Here is a 20,401-nt window from a genome sequence, read left to right as displayed (position 1 = left end):
CCTCTCTGAAGGGGAGGTAGGGATGGGAGTAGGGGTGGTTTGGGTTTTTTTTTTGTTTGGTTAGGGTTTTTTCTAACTGTTTCCCAGTTTAGTCATGCCTCCTTAAGATGCAGAACCTATGCATAGGAGTACACCCCGCTCCTGTTGCTGAACACACCTTTCAAAGCTTGATACTAACCTAAAGCATGCCTGCAGCACAGACAACGGGGTGCTGCAATGGCAGTGAGGAGTAAGCCACTGAGAGCAGGTTCACCACACAGCATCTGCAGTCATCTTGAACACTGATCCTGTCCAGAGTTTAAGTTTGAGGAATTTTTTTTGTTTCTTCTGAATGTTCTTGATGTCTTAACATTTATCTGGCCTTTCCTTGCATTTTACCACCCCCACTGCAGCTGTTTGTCTTCTGATTAAGGACAAAGATGAAATTGTTGCCTCCTTGCATCCTTGTAACTGGCCCCAGTGGGATTCTCAGGGAACCTGGGCCTGCTCCCAAACACAGCTATCAGTGGGTTTCACTTCTGTGGTTTTGTATTCTACTAAGAGCAGCATTAAAATTTTAGAGCAATCTACCATTAATCCCAACATCCTCAAAGGCACTCTTCCTCTCTCACACAAACAGTCCTCTAGGTTTCAGCCTTCTACACGAGATCAGATGCTTAAAACAGCGTGCTCCACTGACTCGCTCTGCCAAGGGACCACATTCGGACCCACCTGCAAGTTAAGTATTTTGAAGTTAAAGCTGCTTGCAATACCACGTTGTCCCACTGGCTGTAGCAACTACAAGCCCTGATGTGCTAAGCAGCACTGTGCAAGCACACCATCACAGTTGACTTACAGCCCAAACAGAAAACAGCCAGCCCAAGAGCACAAAGGTAAGTTTTCCAGAAAGGACTAGGGGTTTCTGGGCACAGCTGTACAACAGCTTTCTTTAGTGTATGGTCTAAGGACCTCAGGCCCTGAGATAAAACACTCCCCACCTCTGCTTTCTTCACCAGAAAGACACAATCCCTCCCCTAAAGACTCATGCTTTCCCCAAAGGGAAATCGACCCATGCCACTGCCATAAGCCTTCCAAGTAAGAGACTACACATCAACAGACTGGTCACAAGACCTGTGCTAGTGCCTCTTCCCAGTATTGCATTAACCAGCAACCACACACACACTTTGAACTGCTCCATGGTCATTTATACATGCAGAAATTGGTAACTACTTTCTCTCAAAAAGACAAAAAACTAATATTTGTTTCACCTTAATCCCATCACCGTATACTTTACTGAACTATGGAAAAGTTTTTCTTGTTAAACCATGACAGCTTCCTTGATTTTAACAGCAAATCCTCCTTCCCATTACAGACGACTTCAAGTAATCTACCACCATCCTTCTTTGCTTGACACCCTTCTTAGTAAATAAATCAATACGGACACATGCTTATGTTTACACAAAAGACTAGCAGGCAGGGTCCCTGGACTGTGGAAAGAAAGCCATTCTGACACACCTAGATTTACAGGGAAAGGGGAAGGAACTGTCTTTATCTACGCCCAGACAAGAAGCCCACAGAAGGGCTCAGTTCATAACCTGGCCTGCTCCAGCTGCATGTGCAATGGAGTACACACAGGTCAGCGTGGCAGCACAGGCTCAGCCAGCCCCTGACACAGCCTTAGGGTGACAGATCTCCAGTGGCAAAGCAACGTGCCCTCTCCCACATGAGGATCCCCAAGAATACATGAAATAAGATTTATGAAGGGCTGAATCACTCCCACAAGCAAGGACCAAAGTTTCTCTTAGGGCTGTTTCAAGTGCTCCATACCCCATGCAAACAAAGACACAACAGAGAACAATTGTTTGTGGGTGCAATCCTCCAATTCCTGCACCCAGACTATGGGATGCCATGGTCTATCTGGCACTCAGACTCTTGTCTGCTACAGTCCACACCACATGCCTACTCTCCCTTACTAAACTGGAACAGCTCATGAGTACACAGGATGACAACTACACTGGCAGGGAGAATATAGAAAACAATCACTTAAGTGCAAAAATATCCCCATTCTCTCACTAAACCAATGCTTCTCTGGGATACAAAGTGATGCAGATTTGCAGAAATTGTATTCACTAGCAAAACCAAACTACCACAAAGAAGGTGGGGTGGAACATTCTGTTTTATGTTGAAGAACAAAGTGCAGAGGCCACAAGTAACAGCAAAACAGAAGGAGAAACTATTTAGCTGAGCATACTGACCTAGAATGCAGGGTTCAGTTACCACCTATGTACACACACGCATCAGATTCACAACCCAAGCAACATTTAATGCAGCCCCAGCCTTCTTTGTAAACGCACATTTAAAAATTCAGGGCAATGACCTGATACACTGGAGCTGAACACTACTACAGCCCATTGCAGACAGGATAGAAAGAAAACAGAGAATTTGCGTAACAAAGCAAGCCACAGCAAGAGAGGAACATCTGTTACTTTTACCAGGAATACCATATGGTCAGTATCTGAAGTACGGAGAGTGAGTTCATTCATATTTAAAAGCAAAAGTAATAGGTCACTCTTTCCAAGGTAAGAGGGAAAATGCCTGTTCCCTTTCCCCTGTTTCAGCCCCATCATCCTCAATCCAGATTTGGCTTTCTGAAGAACCGGTACTGCCAGTATTCTGGCCCAGGCAGTCAAGCTCTGAGCACTTTTCATGACAGGATGCCATGATGATGAGGATGAGAACACTCCTGTAGGAGTTTGGCTTAGCCGTAACACAAGCCTGGTTTATCCACAGCCCAGCCAGAGCTGCAACACTGAAAGACCAGTTCTATCACTAGCAGATTACAGTAACACTCTGGACCTGAGAGACATTTGGCAGCAGTAAGCATGGTTTGCACATCTCAGCCACTATCATGAAGCCATCTTCAATTCATGAAAGTACTGCCCAGAATTGCAACCAACACAGCTGGTCAGATTAGAGAACCCAAGAACACATCTTCAACAAATGTGAGGCCAGAGACATGGCAGCAATGCTTTCTAATATCCTGGAGAACATGGGCACACTAGCTGAGAAAGCTTCTACTTCAGCAGTGCTACCCCACGTACTGGGTCTGCCACACAGCAAAGTTCTAAGGCAATGGGGACAATCTTAATGCATGCTCATTATCTCTTAAAAAACAGATCAGTAAGGTCTTTTCCTATTTGAGCACCTGCTGGTGGGTATCATTTAGTTGTGTAAGTCTTGTGCAGGGAGATAAGACCCCTGGTACTAGCAAAAACCCTCAACGGCTGTCACGATACAGCACACAAGTTAATTTACCTATTGTAAGAGTCCCTGAGTCCCAACAAGGTCTTGCCATATTTGACAGCTGTTCATTCTTCCCAACCTGAATCCACACTTGCTCTCTGAAATTCAAGTGTTCATTTTGTCAATTGAGTTTTCGTTGCAAGAGTCAGATAGCAAAAAGGATTAGAGGGATTTTGCAGCAGTATTGAGCAGCCTAAGCCACAAAGAGAATGCAGTATAGAAGCCTACTCTGACAATCAAGTGCCATGAGTAAATAAAATAGAAAAAATGACATGCCAGATTAACTAGTGCCAGCATTATTTCCTAGATCCATCCAGGTCACATGTCTCAATCTCCCCTCTCCATTTCTTTAAAAAACTCCAATCTGAGTCCAGGTATACTATTGCCCTGACCCACACATCTCACTTTGTATTCACATATGGTCAGCCTACTCACAAGCAGTAAGGGAACAGCAATGCAGCACAGAAGAGACACAGACAGCAACTGTCTGGTTAACAGCCTCACAGCCAGAAAGTGCCAGAGGGAAAAAAAAAAAAAAAGAGATGTAATCTCTGAATTCTAGTTATTGCCAGAGTAAGTATTTACTGAAAAAGGTGGCTAGAAGTCTCAGCTTAGGACCATGAACTTCGTCTCTATGCTTACAAAAGCCAGCTTTTGATAATAACTTTGAAGAACAAAGTGTCATCTTCCATGTTTTGCCCTCCTTACATATTTCACTTACTGATAATCCTCCTATAAAAGGATACATTTCACATAAGAGAGCAGCAGAAACAGTGTACTCATGAGGAGTATCAACCTCCTATGGAAGCTGAAAGCTGGATGCAGGCTTTTGACTAAAGCCGTCTGTAACTCAGGCTTTTGCACACAGCTTATGTTATTCTTATTTAAGATTTTCCATGCCACCAGAAGTTACTCCCAATCAATTTCTAGCAAGATCTATAGTCTACATTTCTTCCATGCAAAAATGAAACTTATTGCCAGTGAAAGCATCACAGAATTAAATGCATTTTCAGACACAGGGGGCAATCAATAGTCTTAGAAATCAGAAAGGTTGTAGCACAGCTTTAAGCAAGCCAAAGGCCACTGGGAGAGATTAAATATGGACTTCCATAACAAACATTTCTAGACTTTTTTTTGTGTAGTACCATTAACTCTGCTTGTGGCTAATAATGATGAAACCAGAGCAACCTTGTTACTGTTTTCAGAAAAGGCAGATTTTGTAGAGACAAACAATTTCCATTTTTTTCCTGTGTGGAACTTGGGACAGCCTATCCATTTTAGGATCACCTGAATCCAGAGCTGGACATGCTGTCCCCTTTGCACTCTGGGGCACAAAGTAGTGGAAGCCCAAGAAGAAAAGATCAGAGCAGACCAGCCAGCAGTTGTGTGGGTGACCCCAACACAAGCACACAAAACTGCACAAGGGGCAGTGGCCAAAATGACTGCACACGGCACATGTCCTCTGCCAAGGGTAAGGAGGCCAAGGGGGAAAGGCTGATATTTCACTGGGCAGACAAAAAAAGCGCCTTTTACATTGTATTTTCCCAAGTCTGCCTTCTCAGCTCTGTAGTTCCAACACTGAACTTCATTAGCAAAGAGACCCATGATTACTTCTGGCTTATAAGCAGTTAAGCTTTGCCTCAGAAGTCTCACTTTGATCCTCATATTTGTCATCTATCCAGCAATTAAAGGATTTTTTTTTCCCCCTCCATAAATTAAAAGGAGCTTCAGGTATTAGAAATGCCCCCTGCCGCCATCTGAACTTTAGACTCATGATAGTTCTGTTGCTCATTACCTCATGCAGCAGAGAGAACAGAAGTACAGCCAAGCCTTCAAACCTGGAAGAGCCAGATTTATTCTGTGGGATATCAAAATGACCATACCTACGTCAATGAGCATACTATGATCTGAAAGGAGAAAGTAACATTTCACCCTCAAAACTCTTCCATAATCTTACATGAACAGATGTAGAGAAATTTTTCAGACAAAGGTATGACTTCCCCATTGACAAGTCCCTTTAAATAGTCACTGCTCCTTAGGCATTCAGAAACCCCAGAGCAACAGGATTTTTTTTTTTTCTGAACACCAAGTATTCAGCTCTCTTGCTCAATGAAGCCTGGGGAGGAAGTGCTTCCATTTGACACAAAAGGAAATAAGGTCTAGCTCAGTGCTACAGCAGAAAGAGATCCCCAAATTCACCTACCCCCAGAACAAAGACAAATACACCCTCAAGCTTAGGCATTTGGTACCTCAAGCCAAAACACAGGACAAAGTATCTTGGGTTTTTGTTCAACAGATTCGTACAAATCTTCCTCTGTGGTATAGCTATCACTGTTATGTTTGCAGCCTAGATAAACTGAGTGATTTAAAGCCCACTACAGTAAAATGTTCACCTCCACAGTCTGCAAGACCACCAGGAGCAAGGCACTCTAGAGGCCACCACTGGCTCAGTGGTGGCAGCAGAGACCCCTCTCTACTTCCTTCTACCTTAACATTTTCCACTCGAGAACAGCATTTCCACATTAGGACTTTGTTTTTCTTTCCAGGCCAGGTAGCAGTGCCATATTCCCAAGTTTGGCACTTACCTGAGACCAAAGGACTGAATGAATAAAGACTCCCGTGTCCCGATAGAATTATGCCAACACCTGCCACCCCAGCCCATGAAGGACAAACTCTTGTCCTCCCCACAGCTGCCCATGTCCCACACACATACAAGGTCACCACATTCCCATGTGCCAGGCGTGGCTGGCACAACCCTACATGGGCAGCTGAAAGCATGGCAACCTTCCAGCCACACACTGGGAAAACCACAACACAATGAAGTCTCACACCACAGTACAAAGCATGCGGCAGCCATGCATTATGCCCTATTACACAGGAAACTATCAACTGTGGAAGAAAACCCATGTATCATTTTTTACTTGATAAGGTTTGGCTTCCGTACTTTAGCTATTTTAGCTCTTCTTGTTCCAGAACACAGCAGAGAAGCTCATCTTGTATTACAGAGGGTTACCTATAAAACACAGGGCACGTTATCCAAGTGCAAGTCTCACCCCAGTAATTTCTTCTCCACAAAAATACCAAGGAAAAAGAATGGAGTTTAAGCTTTTAATACCAAAGTAAACTGGATTGAATTTACTTTAAATTTTTGCCAAACACAGCCTAAAGGCAAAAACCTATGGTCAATAACACCCATACCCCCAGGGTGTACTACTGACAGCATGAGAGACTGCAGTGGTATTTAAAATGCTTTATCTATTCTAAGACATGTATGTCTTGGAATACATACTTTCATTGGACGGTGAAGGAGGACAGGAAAAGAAGGAAAGAGGTTGTCACAACTGGGCTGGCAAAGAAGTTTCTACTTTATACAAGAACACAAGGCAAGAAATCTTCTCTCCCTGTGTTAAACAACAATTTCTCTTGAGAGGACACCTACAGACTCTTACCACTTCTTTCTGAATCTAGATTCTCTAAAGACCCTCAAAGCTCAGACCCCAGCAGCCAGATGAATATCACCTCAACACGTGGATTTGAACAAAGAAGCCTTTCCAATACTCTTCTGAGCCTCCCATTGTTTTCTAGTTAGTAGTGGGGAACCAAGCTCATCATTTTTCTTGAGGGACACTCACCTACTACATATAGCCCAAATGGTTATGTAAGACATCCAGACTCACTCCTTGTATCCAGATCTACATAACCTGAGTGCTTGCTCTGAGAAGGTTGGGTCTATCTTAGCTCCAGATGTCTGACCTTTATTACTGTGATTTTTCACAAGCAATATTATTCTTTCTCACCAGGAAGCTAAGTGACATAATCTCTTTAAGAACTAGTTCCTGGACACCAGGAGACTGGTAGATTGTTGCAAGGTTTGTCTTCCCAAATGTACTCAGATCATCACCTTCCTAAGAGCAGCTTCACATAAAAGAAACAGGCTAGTTCAGTTTTGATGAGTTACATTTTTATGTGTCTTTTTTTTTTCCCCTACCTTCCTCCATCACATTACTGGCCTTTACCTGTGACTTGTGGCCCCATCTGAGAGCACCACCTAGCACATTGTAGATTACATCTTGACTAGACAGATACATAATAAAGAAACTGATCTACCCTCAAAAATTGCATACACATTGGTGTGTACAAATTCACACGTGATCAAAACAAACTCATCTAGCTTACTGCTCTGTTTCCTGCAGATGCTAGAGGCTTTGACAGGCTGGAAGCACATAGAGAAACCCAGGCAACAACTACACAATATTCATGACACTGTATACAAAGCTTGTGTTAACACTTCCTATGCTAATCACCTTTCTTACACCCTGAAAAACACCCTGTTGGTTTTTTTTCTGAGAAGCTAATAAAGCTTCAGCCTCCAGAGCTGTCAGTCTGTTCTCACAGGCTGTGTAGGTCCAATACCTTTCTCAGCATCCAATTCCTGGGTAGCAGGCAGTGTTACACTTGCCAAAAGATTCCACATGCTCTGTTTGTAATATTCTTATTTTCCTTTCCTTCCCCAAAAAGGGGAGAGGATCTCCACAGTAGTTTTTCAATCATCAGGGGTGTAGCAGCAGAGGGTGTAGTAGCAGAGGGTGTAGCAGCAATCAACCTCACAGCGCAAGTCTCAAATAACTCTACTGAATTCATGTGCTCATCCCAGTACAACTATTGAGTTAAGCCAGCTTCAAAAAGCCTGCTTGAAATATCTTATTGGCTCCTCCTTAACCTTACCTACCTCCAAAAATTATCTTCAACTTGAAAAAACAGGCTACCTTCTACACTTACAGCAAATTCTACCATCATCACATGCAGCATCTTTGGCTCCATAGCCAAAAGAGACAGAAAAGAACTCAAAGACAAGAAAGGGTAAGATAATTGTGAGTCCTATAGGAAAAAAAAAATCTATATAGAATTTACTGATTTTACATTTAATATTGATCTTCATGGCTTGGAAGACAAAAACCCCCCTCTGCACTCTTTACTGTATCTATCCTGTAAAATTCACCACTTGTGGGGATTAAACAAATTGAGCACCCAGCATGAGGTGCTGAAAGGGAAGAAAGCGTTGCCTTGAACTTCTCTGAGCAGCTAGACAGTGCCCAGCCATACCTTCACAGAATTTAGGATATGCATATATGCCCTTGTTAAGACACAGTACTGTATTGTCTAAGCTGAGTATCTTTCAACAGCTCCAAGTACTACTTTAAGTAGAAAGATGGTGCAAAATTCCCATATGCACTGGGAGCCTGTTAAACAGTTGGCATAAAAAAAGAAAAATCAATGTACGCTTGAGAGAGCAGGAATCAGATATGCAGCAATTAAATGCACAGTGCAGGAGGACTATAAAACACCAGCTTGCTTTAGCAAATATGATTGCTTGCCACCAAGTACCTCAGAAAAAAAGAAATAAAAATCTTATCACATATCTCAAACTCAGCAAGGCTTGTCTGGAACAATGCTTGGAGGGGCTGCAGCACATGCATCATTCCGTAAGAAGCAATATTTCTGACTCAAGCCCTCCTCTTCAGTCAGCACCAACGCACGCACTAGTACACCGCTGGAGACAGTGGAAGAGACTGGGCACAGGTACGCAGATCAACCAAGGCAACAGAGACAGATTTACAAAGGGCAACCAGGACTATTTTCTCAGCCATGTTGCCAGAGGTCAGAAGCATATTAGTGCCAACTGTTAACATTCAGTGGCCCAAACACTTCAATTCCTTCCAACTTCAGTGTTCAGGCCCCCTCAAAAGCCTTAAGTACAATACACATCTCCTCTCCCACCTCTCCCTGTGCTGCCACACACTTAACGCGGGGCAGTCTAGTTTTAGTTTAAAAAAAAAAAACCCAAACGCAAGCTGTTCTGAAGAATCTAGGTGTTTCCTGTGAATCATTTAAAACAAAAAACAGAGGTACTGACAGATTTCAACCTACCCTGCTACAGGTCGATCTTCAGGTGACATACCTCTCAAACAGGAGATTTCCTGTAGCGAGTTTTTCAGATGAGTATTTCATATTGACACGTTCATCTCAGGCTCTCGCTGCCACACTACCACCCAAAGCCCCTGCCCAAAATGTGTTTCAATAGCTCTGATGCCCATTACAAATAGCTGTCTTTTCTTGGGACTCTTACAACAGATTTGCTGCACTAGAGATGACTGTTCTACCATGAACTGCAGAGCCCTTCCTGTTGGAAAGGCAAAGAAAAGAGGATTTCAGCAAGTGAGATGATAGACCAGCTATACCGCCAATTTCCTTGAACAGCCACAGTAAGGACATTGGCAACACCCATTACCCGAGGCATGCCTTCCATTTTCACCTGAAGGACCCATCCTTGTAAAAGAGAAGTCAGTCTGTCTGTCTATCTATCCCACATGAACCCAGCTTGCCTCACTGCAACTCCCGTTTAAGGAATATATGGTCAGAGCCTGGTCCTCTGCTACAGAAGGGAAACAGCACCTACAGGTAGTGCTAGGTTCCAACCTGCCACTCCAAGGTTAGGCGAGATACCTTGATCACCAGCTAGTTTGACCAAAGCACTAGCCGAGATGCTAAGCTCTACCCATAAACACAACTGGCTGTTAGGTAGCAGCGCAGAAGTGGAATTGGCCAGGGAACACAAGCCTATGGGGGAGCAATCTTATTCCCAGTCTCAGACATAGCAAGTTATCTGTCACATCAAAAATCAAAGAGCCATTTTGTGATGTGTTTGTTGATGACTATGCTATGTTAACTAAAAACTAGCTTCACAAATAAGGATAAATACACATGAAAAATAAATCTTATGAAATATCTGTTCCACAAAATGTCGGGGAGAAGTGAAGAGGTGGGAAGATGTGATCATCACAGCTTTAATAAAACAATATACTGTCTCCAGGATACGGTGGCTGCTGGAAAATCCATCTTTCTTCCACTCTACCAGAGATCAAACCAGAGAGCCACAAGGGTTAAGCTTGTCTTCAAGTTACCTTAAAATAAAAACCAAAAAACCCACCAAAAACCCAACCTGCTCTCATCTAGAATACAAACCTTCAGTTCATACATAAAGAAACAGGCAGAGGAAGTTCCCTCTGGCCTCCTATCAGTGGAGCAGAAAGAAAATATCTGGGGAGACAAACAGATCAATTTTGAATATTCTGTACTGTTTCCTTAATTTTTAATACCAACAATGTTGTATGCCCCTGGAGTTTCATCCTACAGAACACCACTTGAAAAGGAAATACTAACCTGGACCAAAAAAAGCCTAAGTCAAAATCTACACAAAGGAGAAACCCCAATATGTGTGAAGGGATGCAGATGAATACTGGCTGACCCCAGAGCAGACACCACTGTTACAAGCACTTGGATTTTAGGTTTTCCAGGTCACAAATGGTTCAAGCAGACAAGGGGGAAATAGACAAAGCACAGGTTAGAGAGCATTCAAGGCCAACAGCTTTGCACAGGAGCTGTTCAGGAATGCTTCTGCCATCCTCCTTCTGTTCTCACTTCACAGGATAAAAATAATGCAGGAGTGGAATCCTGTGTTCTGTACTGCCACTTGTCTGCAGTCTCTCTGACACACACACACACCCCCCCATTTCAGAATAATTGTTTCAAATCACAGAAAATGAGCAGGATGTAGAAATGTGGTAGAATATTAATAACTAAGTACAGGGCACTCATTCACAGGAAATGCCCTGCACACACCAATCGAGAGTAAAGAAAAGATAAAACTAACAACGCATACGCCTTCCAGTTTTTATTTTCAGGTCATAAAAACAATCACCACCCTGAAAATGAGCATTTCCTGGGATTTAACAACTGTTGAGTTAATAGTGCTAGGCAAAGGCAGTTATGCCTAGCCCATAATTTTACCCACATAAAATGTGTCACACTGCATCTGTTAGTGATGTCTCTTTGAATATTGTCAAGGAAAAAAAAAAAAACCAAAACTACTGCTGTTTGGAAGTGCTGATAAACCCCTTCCCACAGCTAATGCTTCCACACAGGTTTGCATCAGGGAGCCACACTGGATGACCTCTGTAATGCACACTCCCCACCTGTGTACAGTCACTAGCAAAACATACTTTAAATAAGATAGGCACCTTCTGATGAAGCCTTTCTCTTTCCACCCCAATACCTTTTTCACATTTTTTTAAGCTCAGCTTATCTAGATATTATGTCTGCATAGCCAAAAATTGTGCAGCTTGCAAAGAGATCATATTTTTACATCATCACTGTAGGCCTTTTCCAATTTTGCATTAGGAAAAAACACTCTCCATCAAAACGAAACTCTATGAGAACATTGTGCTGATATGCAGATGCTAGCTGTGCAGACACACCCAGTCAATCTCTTTAACTTATCTAAATGCCTCCTATTCCTCTATTCTACACAGAAGAGGGTCTCAAAACACCCTGCAGAGAGAACAGTTCCTAGTGAAAGACAGCAAACTCCCTTACAAGTTCACCAGAAGGCCAGCTCAGCCAGACTCAGGACAGATTACCCACGTAGGATTGTCACCATGTACCCTCAGAGAATCCGCTATCACTAACCTAATGGCTATACTAGGGAGACCTGCTTTTAGAAGCAAAGGATGAGCGTCTCAGCCTCATACTGCCAAGGGAAAGCTTAAGAAGCTAACTGAGTACACTTCTCCCATTCCCTTTCTGATCTGCAAGACTTTTTTTTAACAGCTTTGTCTGATGCAATCATTTCACATCAGACCTAACCAGTATCTTCACCACCATCCCCTACCCCTTCCCCACAGTCACAAATAAGATCTAGTGAAGAGACACAGTTTTAACAGACAAATTTTTTTGTGTTATATTACAAGCAAAGTCATATTTCACTATATACCTAGCTTCAAGCTCCTCTCTCTCTACTGCTGTGCTGTTTGTCTTTAGACTGGAAACAAACCATTGGCATAAACCAAAAAATATATAGGTTGCATACACATTCATCCTAGAAAACGTAGAGCTCTTTGGACTAGTGATCAGAAATTAGACTCTTTTAAGAGTACTTAAAAGCATTTGAGAAACAATACTTGTTTGCTCTGGCCAAGGAACAAGAACAGACAGAAAGAAAAACACAGCTTCTAAATTTCAGCTACATGCTGACTTGCATTCTTTCAGTTACATGTCCCAACATGTGAAAGATGCCACTATATTCAAGTCTAATATGTCTTGCATCCACAAAAAGTTTTTTTATTTAATGATAAAAAAATAAACACACATCCACCAAGATATCTTTTTAACTGAGGAGCACCCAAAAAATCTCAAAAGATTTAAAGGAGCACTCCTTATGAGATCCCCCTCAGAACTCAAGCCTTTGCACTAGCAGTTGCAGGAAACAAGAACAGGCCAGCACAGCAAGAAGAATGGTAGCAAAGGAGCTTAATGCCTTATCACTGCTAGAGGGATCCGAGGGGAAGAGGGCGTAGTCAAAGGAATTATCCCTATTCCGATTAGCATCTGACCAAAGGCTCACATTAGTTTGTCAGCACTAGGACTCCCTTAGAGCACTGGATAATAACCTTGTTGAAAGCATTAGAGGGATTTCCTCTCTCCCCCCCCCAATCTACATCCCCTCTCTGAAGGGGTATAAAAGGATGAGGTCCAAAAAACAGCTTTATGTTTAGTTCTCTGGAAGACATATCCAGGTAGTTTCTTACTACTAAAACATAAAATACACAAGTGAGATCCTTTAGGTTTTCAAAGGTAATATTTGGGAGAAGGTATGGAAAAAAAAAAAATCAAAAGAAACCTAATTTTCTATTCAAGAGAAAAGGTCAGACAGTATAGGTGGCTTATAATGCATGCGTAACTCTGGAAGGCAGCCCAACAGCTTCTACAGCAAAACCACGGAGTGGTAAGGAAGTGAGAATACAAGAAAAAAAACCCAGCTTGTGGTATCTGAACACCACAAAAAACAGGTTAACAGAGGTGTCAAGAAAAAGACTAAGGCATGGCTACAAAGGAGTGAGACCCAAGAACATTTTAGAATGCTAGCTTTAAAACAGGAAGTAATGCCAACAAGTAAGTGGCTGTCTCACTGCAGGAAGAGAACATGGAAGGCAGCACATTTTGACTTTAGTCTACAGAAGAGTCATGGCATGTGGGCAAACTCCAGATTTAAAAAGCGAAGAGTCAGAAGAAATAAAGTAATGGCATTAGCTTTCATCTTACCTGGTGTTGACACAAGCTGGCATACAATGGTTGTCAAGTTAGTATGATTAAAGTGATGATGCAGTGACGATAGGTTGATTCACACACCTAGGAATGCACAAAAAACTAAGTATTAGCTGTGAGTACACGGGGAATAAGAATGGCACTCTGTCACATAAAAGAGCCAGAAGGCTGAGGCGTAAAAGCAGCTCTATTATGTTTTTAGAACGCAGGCACACAGTTACACTTCAGGTACAGACATTACTTGCAAAATTCAGATCTGGGTTAGAGATCTACTGCACAAGTCACTCAAAAATAAATAATATTCAAAACTACCCTCACACATTCCGAGTATAAGAACAGATCACAGTTTCCAGCATAGCAGAGTGTTACTGAAAACATTTTTCAGCAGCACTCAAGCTCTGGTTTTAGGGGTTTTTTGGGTTTTGGGTTTTTTTTTTTTTTCTTCAATGGGACAGAAGCTTCTGAGAAGTTACCTGAAATACACAGATTAGAACTGCAAGTCCAGCCATCAGAAACACATATGCATTTCTACAAATAAAAATCCATCGATAACAAATACTGCAAGCTTCCCAAACAAGCACAGGAAAAAGTATATTTATTCCTATGGTGCAAAAAATCACAGGTATGTTTTATTGTCTCTTATCCTCCCCACGCCCTTTTTATTCAGCATTAGTACTAAAAATTCCAAGACTTAAAAAGATGTCTATTAATAAGGTAACCTTCTCCACTTCAACAAGCACAGCAACCAATTGACAACCGGGCAAACCGGTCATCCAAAAGTGAAAGCAAAAGCTGTGCAGCTGAAAGGAATTTTTGTCTAGTCTGCTTAAAGATCTCTTTTGTTGTTAAACATTTCATTGTCACATTTAAGTGTCAGCTTTTTGAGTCTCAGAAGTGTGCAAGCCCTGCAAGACAGCAAACCAGAAACAGACTTGAGATGGCAGTTCTCACAGCTAATGAAATTAAAAGTAAACGCAGCAAACTCCTCTTCATCTCTGTCACTCAACTTAACTAATCATGCGCTTACCAAGTCACAACCCCGATCATACAACCCACCCTGTTCTCTATACCCATGAAGTGTTTTTTAACGGATCTCTGTTAGTAGGCTTGTATGGTTTTATAGTCTCTGCTCACAAAGCCAGGGCAAAGCCTGCAACGAGTCTCCAGAATATTTTTGCTGCACATCACAGAACTAGTTTGCAGCATTTCAAGATCACACAGCTCTGCAATAATGCTTTAGTTTTATAAAGACGTACTACTAGATTTTCCTAAGGGGAAACCAGGAGCCTGCCTCCTGAAACAAGTAGCATACCCTTTTTGGACTTTCAAAAGGAGTGAGGAGCCCTGGGAGAGGAGCTGGGTTTAAAGCTTTCAGAATGATCCCACACATGGCCGCTGGGTCGCCAGTGGCATATGTGGCGGCAGATGGAAAAGTGAAGATTTCATACCCTCTGAGCAATGCTCTGCAATTCTGACACTTCTCTTGAAAAGCAGAAATGTCAATCACCCTTCCAGGTCGGTGTTTTGGCACAGAAGGATTCTCCTCAGGCCGCGTACCAACACCAAAGGATAGATATAGATATATATATAGATATAGATATAGATAGATATATATATATATATATACACACCTATACAGGCTATTTTGGGGGCAGCTTCTGTCTTAGTTTAAGTGTCATGAAACCCCACACAGCAGAGAATGATAAATTACTGTTAAGTCTTCTTCACCGCACATCAGCTTTCTTTAGCCTTTTGGCTCATTATAGAGCAACCCAGTATGAGTCTTTTCCCCCCACCCTGGCCCTCATTTAAAGGGGGTTTAATTACCATTAGAGCACCTTACTAGGTCTAACAAATAAAATGCCTTATGAGAGCAACTGACACAAATGGGCACCAATACCCGAAGGAGATTCTGGCACATCCCACAATATAATTGCATTACTGTGAGCTGCTTCAATATCTACTCCTTGAAGACTTTCCAGAAGTTATTTACCAAGAAAAAAATACCCAAACATCTTAAATAGGTCAGAGACATTCAAGCATTTCACTAAACTATATTTAAAACTATACATACCAACTATAGCTCCTTTCAAAGCAAGCTGCCTTTAACAGCTATACTGTTGAAAATCAAGTTGCAAATTTAGCTATTGAAAGATCTGTATTTTTATACAGCATAAGAACATCACTCTCAAGCCTTCTGACAGAAATTGGGAGTTTGGGAGGGTGTTGTTGGGTTTGAGGGGTTTTTGTTTGGTTTAACAATACTGATGTAGCAACAGGATTTCCTTCTTAAAACTTCTGCTCCCTTAAGAGTCCTGCAGAAAGAGATCCAGTAGTGCAAACACAGCTGATCTATCTTCATTCCCAAACAAGATGCAAACTTGGTTTTGATCAGATATTCTTTCAATTCCCACCCCTTTTACTACAAAACCCCATTAAACCAACGCAGGGAAAAAACCAGGAACAGCGGCAAACCACAGCAACATTTAATTACAAACCAGGCAGAAAATGAGTTGAGGGAAAATGCAAAGAGCTTTAAAGTTTTCAAAAAGCTTCTGGAACTTTAAAAGTGTAAGCTAAGGGACAGAGACACAGAGCACAAACTGGTCCACTTCTGAGGCATGACATTAAAATGGTGCACATTTCAGCCTAGCAAGGAAGTCGCTCCTATGGCAAGTGAGTTTACACTAGTGGACTGAAAGCCATTCTAGTCTGCATAAATATGATGCAGTGTTTCATTCTCCACATAAAAGTGCTTCCAGAAGCCCTTTTCCCTTTATCCTCCTCTATCAGCTCCAAAAGCTGTACTTCACCTTGCCTGCAATGTTACTGCTGCAGAGGTGATGACTAACCCATTCCACTTAACACTCACTAATATCAGGAAGCAAATTTACTGCTGCGTGGGCTGGTTGCCAGGATAGCAGTTCCCCTCGGGGAATCACCAGATCGACATGAGACACATCAATCCTTTGTGCTGTGGAAAAGTTTCTCAGTTCACACGTAGCTTTGGGAGCCTGCCTGTCGTTCAACACACAGGTAGAGAAAGCCAGGAGCTGGGGAGAGGGGACAACTGAAGCAGTGGGAAAGAGGTAGGCGGTTTATAACCTCTAACTTCTGGTCCTGCAGCTCTTTTGACAGCATGAACTTCCTCAATAAACGGTCTTGAAATCAGACAAAAATATCACATTTAAAATTAATAAATACGCAAGTAAACAACAGTCCAGTTTCCACGGGTCTCTTCTCAGCATCCCTAGGCTCAGTCTGAAAATACCCTGTTTGCAGACTACATCACAAAATAAACCATGCCAGAATACTAAGCTTCCTGTGAGAGCACACTAGCTGCCACTACTCAGTAACAAAACGAACAGCACACAAGTGGCAGCTGAAAATATTTCTTGCTACACACAAAAGCTCCCTTCCTGAAATTTATAGGAAGCATTTCCACTGGATAAACTTAAAATCAATTTTTGCAGCTGCTCAAAGGAGCCTGCTAGCAGAGTCAAGGAAAATACTGTCTGCATAACTGCAGAACAGCAAAGCCAGAAGGACTTGCAAAGACAGAGGGCTTCACAGAAGTCAACTACTTGTCCCTAACTACTACTCTGTGTGCTGGGGGTTAAATTGTTACATCTGAATAATTCCTTTTGCACCCAGAATAGCTTCATAACAGAGATGAAAGGTATATAATGGCATTTCTAAAGACATGACACTTGTCATGACAAGATAAACATAATTAGACTACTGTATTTCTGGCAAAAGGAATCTACTATAACCAATACCACATTACAAGCAAGAATCTTTGCTACATATGGGTTAAGTTTTCTCTTTTCCTGTTCTAGGAAACGCCTTAGTGTTTCCATTTACATACTCCTAAAGCAGAATTCAATCCCTGCTGTCTCTCACCCCTCTCCTCCATCTTGCAGGCAAGCAGGCCCAGCCTTGCCAGTGAAAGATCACCTCTCTCCCACCTAAGCCTGATCAGGTGGTTCTAGCAGCCGACAAGGAGCTACGGGGCGCTCTGGTACCAGGCAGAGTGCACAACAGGACCAGACCAGGAAACGCTACCGACCTTTCATGCAAGTACCAGCAAGCAACAGGCTGCTCTGGCAGGATCTGAGGTTAGCAAGAAGAGATGCAACTTTCAAAAAGGAAAAAAAAAAAAAAAAAAAAAAAAAAAAAAATGCAGCGTCAAACCTTCCTGCACTGACACAAGCCAGCACAACACATCTGTTTTCTCATGAAAGCAGGAAGAGCAAGACACATATTTGGGTGGTACAGCAGTAGATGGCTGTGGTGAGAGCAAGTAAACTGATAAAAAGCAGAAGTGATGCAACAGGAACAGACACAGAAACCTAGGTCTGCAGCTAAGACGTTGCACTACTGAGGAGCTGAGGTTAAGACCACTGCAGGCTGCTCTCACTGAGAGCTGAAACAATTCTCAGGCAGGAATAAAATAGCTGAAAACAACCATGATCACAGGACAGAACTAATCCCATCAAAATCACGGTGCTACAGGCAGGACACACATTTAGTGACTTCAGTAACCATTGCTCACTGACTCCCCAGGCAGCTTGTGAGCTCAAACAGCCATTTCAGTCCACCTTCACGTGCTGCACTAAATATAAACTCTGCTGATAACTGTCTGGGAACTGTTTCAGCAGAGACATGGTGCACCAAACAACTCAAGGCCCTCCTCAAAGACCACAGGTGGTCAACTGCATGACAAGCCAAGAGAAGGTGACAGAACCAAAAAGTGTCTGCTACAGAAATGCTGTGGTGGGGAAATTTCAGCCTAAGGTCAGTACTTTCCCAGACCCAGACTTCACTGAATCATCTGCATATGCAAAAATACCCCTTTAAAGTAGGAACATGAGGGCACCTGGGTTTTGACAACCACTTCTCCAAGTAGAGGTTATGGCTCCCTTGTCATGTGCTACTCTGCTCTACAATGAGCTGCAACACCACAAAGTGGAAACAATCATCTTTGATTCTAAAAGCTACTTAGATTAGGTTGCAGGTCTTCCAGGCACATATCCTTCACCCCAGTGGCCCCCTTAAGGAAACATACCTTCCTACATTCGGACAGTAGTCTCTTCTCTAGTGGTCCATAAAACTCATTTATGTAACAAGACAAGCCAGTTTAAGAGCACAGATAAAACTCTACACAAGAAAAAAAAAAACTTCTCCAAGTTTTGCTCACAGAATCACTACCAGAAACAACATGCAATTTATAAAAAAAAGTATTATCAGTAAAACTGCCAGTGTCACAACTGGCCAGCAGATTACAATACCAGAAAGAACTATTCTCTCTACACAGAAATATAATCCCAAAAAAGTGTGGCACAAAAAGAAAAGGAGGCAGACTTGCAAAATTTATGACAGACACCTGAAGAGAAGGCAGTGGATGAAATCCACGATAAACTGCAGACACAAAAGCACTGATCCTTAGAACACGGGCATTCAATATGCAAATTCTTCTGCTTAGGCGTTTTGCCTCCCTTTGATGTATACAGACAAGTTCTAACTAGACAAGCAGACTGAGGAGAGTCCCCTTTCCCCATTATCTCAAGTTTTTTTTTTCTAAGCAACAGTTCTCTGAAAATAACTATATTGCTTCAGAGGGAAAAAATACAAAAGATAAATATAAAAATTATCATTAAAGGAGAGAGGCAGCATATCTTCCCAGCTCTGACATAGGATGCAAGCAGCAAGCCGGTGCCTGATATCTATACTGCAGCCTAGGAGAAGAGAAAGACAAGCTGAACAACAAACAGAGTAAAAATGTTCTGGAAAAGATCCAGATGTCTTGAGTTTAGTCCTACTGCATGAAAAATTAAAGAGGTTAAATCCTCCTCTTAAGAACTTTTCTTCCCATTGTTCTGACTTCGACTCTCCTGAACAAGCTGCATTGCTCCAGAAACCTCAGGAATTACGGTGACAATAGACTCCTGCCAAGAGAAGCACCATTACATAATAGCATTTATGGGCACACACACAAAAAGCCACTAGGAAGCGCAACCAGGCAAGTGCAAAACCCTCTCTGCCCATCAGCTCAGTTTAGCTCTCAACCGTTCCAAAAAAGACTTCAGGATATTTTTAATTTATACGTTTGCTTCTCTCTCACCTCCTTCCACCCAACAAAATCGGTGTTACTGGAACTACGCTGAGAGCAAATCCATTCCCAACAATAACATAACCCCCTTGGGAATAAGCCCACTTGAAACCACTGTATTTGCATTAATCTGTTTAAAAGAACACTAGAAAGATGAAAAAAAAAAAAAAGTATCACTGTTTGCATTAATGTATTAGAAAGAAGAACTATTTACGATGGTATTTTTTTATCTTTCATCTTTTACTCCATTTTAGGGATACTTACAACAGTTACTGCTTTTTAGTCCTCGAGAGCCCAGCGTGGCTATCGAGTTCCAGGTGCTCCCGGGGATTTACGATCGGTTTGTTAAGCACAGGGACAGGCTCAGCCTCAGCACTGCACACGAGTAAAGGCAGCTGCTGGGGAAGCCCTGACCTCCACGCACTGTTAAGGCACCAGAAATAAGAAAGCAAAGATGAAGCCCTGACGGACACAAAGTTTCTCACACGAAATCTCCTGCAGCAGTGCCTTCACCAACACCTTCACCTCGGACACCGCGCTCCCCCCCCGTGTGTCTCCCCACGCCCACCAGCTCTACGCCAGAGGGAAACCGGAGGAGAGAAACGAACACTTCTCGGCTGTTACTCTCGGGGTTTTTAAATCCCAGAGGCTCAGCGCACACCAAGAAGGATCCACAAGCCTGAACACGCACTTCGCAGACCTCGGAGAAAGCCGAACTCCGCCGTGACACCGCCCGCCCGCTGCCGTGACGCGAGGGACACGCAGGTACCACAGGTGACGTTACGTAACGGGCCCGGCCGGGAAGCCCCGCGCCGACCCCCCCCGGCCTGGGAAGGGGCTCCCGCC

The 20,401-nt window shown here is 42.7% G+C and overlaps 1 protein-coding gene across 4 annotated transcripts in view; it reads right to left on the bottom strand.

Moving 5' to 3' along the window:
* The window catches only part of SUSD6 (sushi domain containing 6), a 95,679-nt gene that overhangs the window by 63,420 nt on the left and 11,858 nt on the right, over positions 1-20,401 (bottom strand). For 2 of the 4 annotated variants that reach the window (XM_026849647.1, XM_026849645.1), the window contains exons 1-2: positions 19,820-20,195; positions 13,441-13,527 (exon numbers count right to left, since the gene is read on the bottom strand). The gene's annotated coding sequence lies outside the window, so the exon portion shown is untranslated. Of the gene's footprint in view, positions 1-3,294; positions 3,381-13,440; positions 13,528-19,819; positions 20,196-20,401 lie in introns of those variants that run through there. The other 2 variants (XM_026849646.1, XM_026849648.1) reach the window with 2 other exon arrangements.

This window comes from Athene cunicularia (assembly GCF_003259725.1).
Source record: "Athene cunicularia isolate RWA chromosome 5 unlocalized genomic scaffold, athCun1 chr5_part1, whole genome shotgun sequence".
Lineage (NCBI taxonomy): Eukaryota > Metazoa > Chordata > Aves > Strigiformes > Strigidae > Athene > Athene cunicularia.
This window is presented reverse-complemented; position numbering and strand designations above follow the sequence as displayed.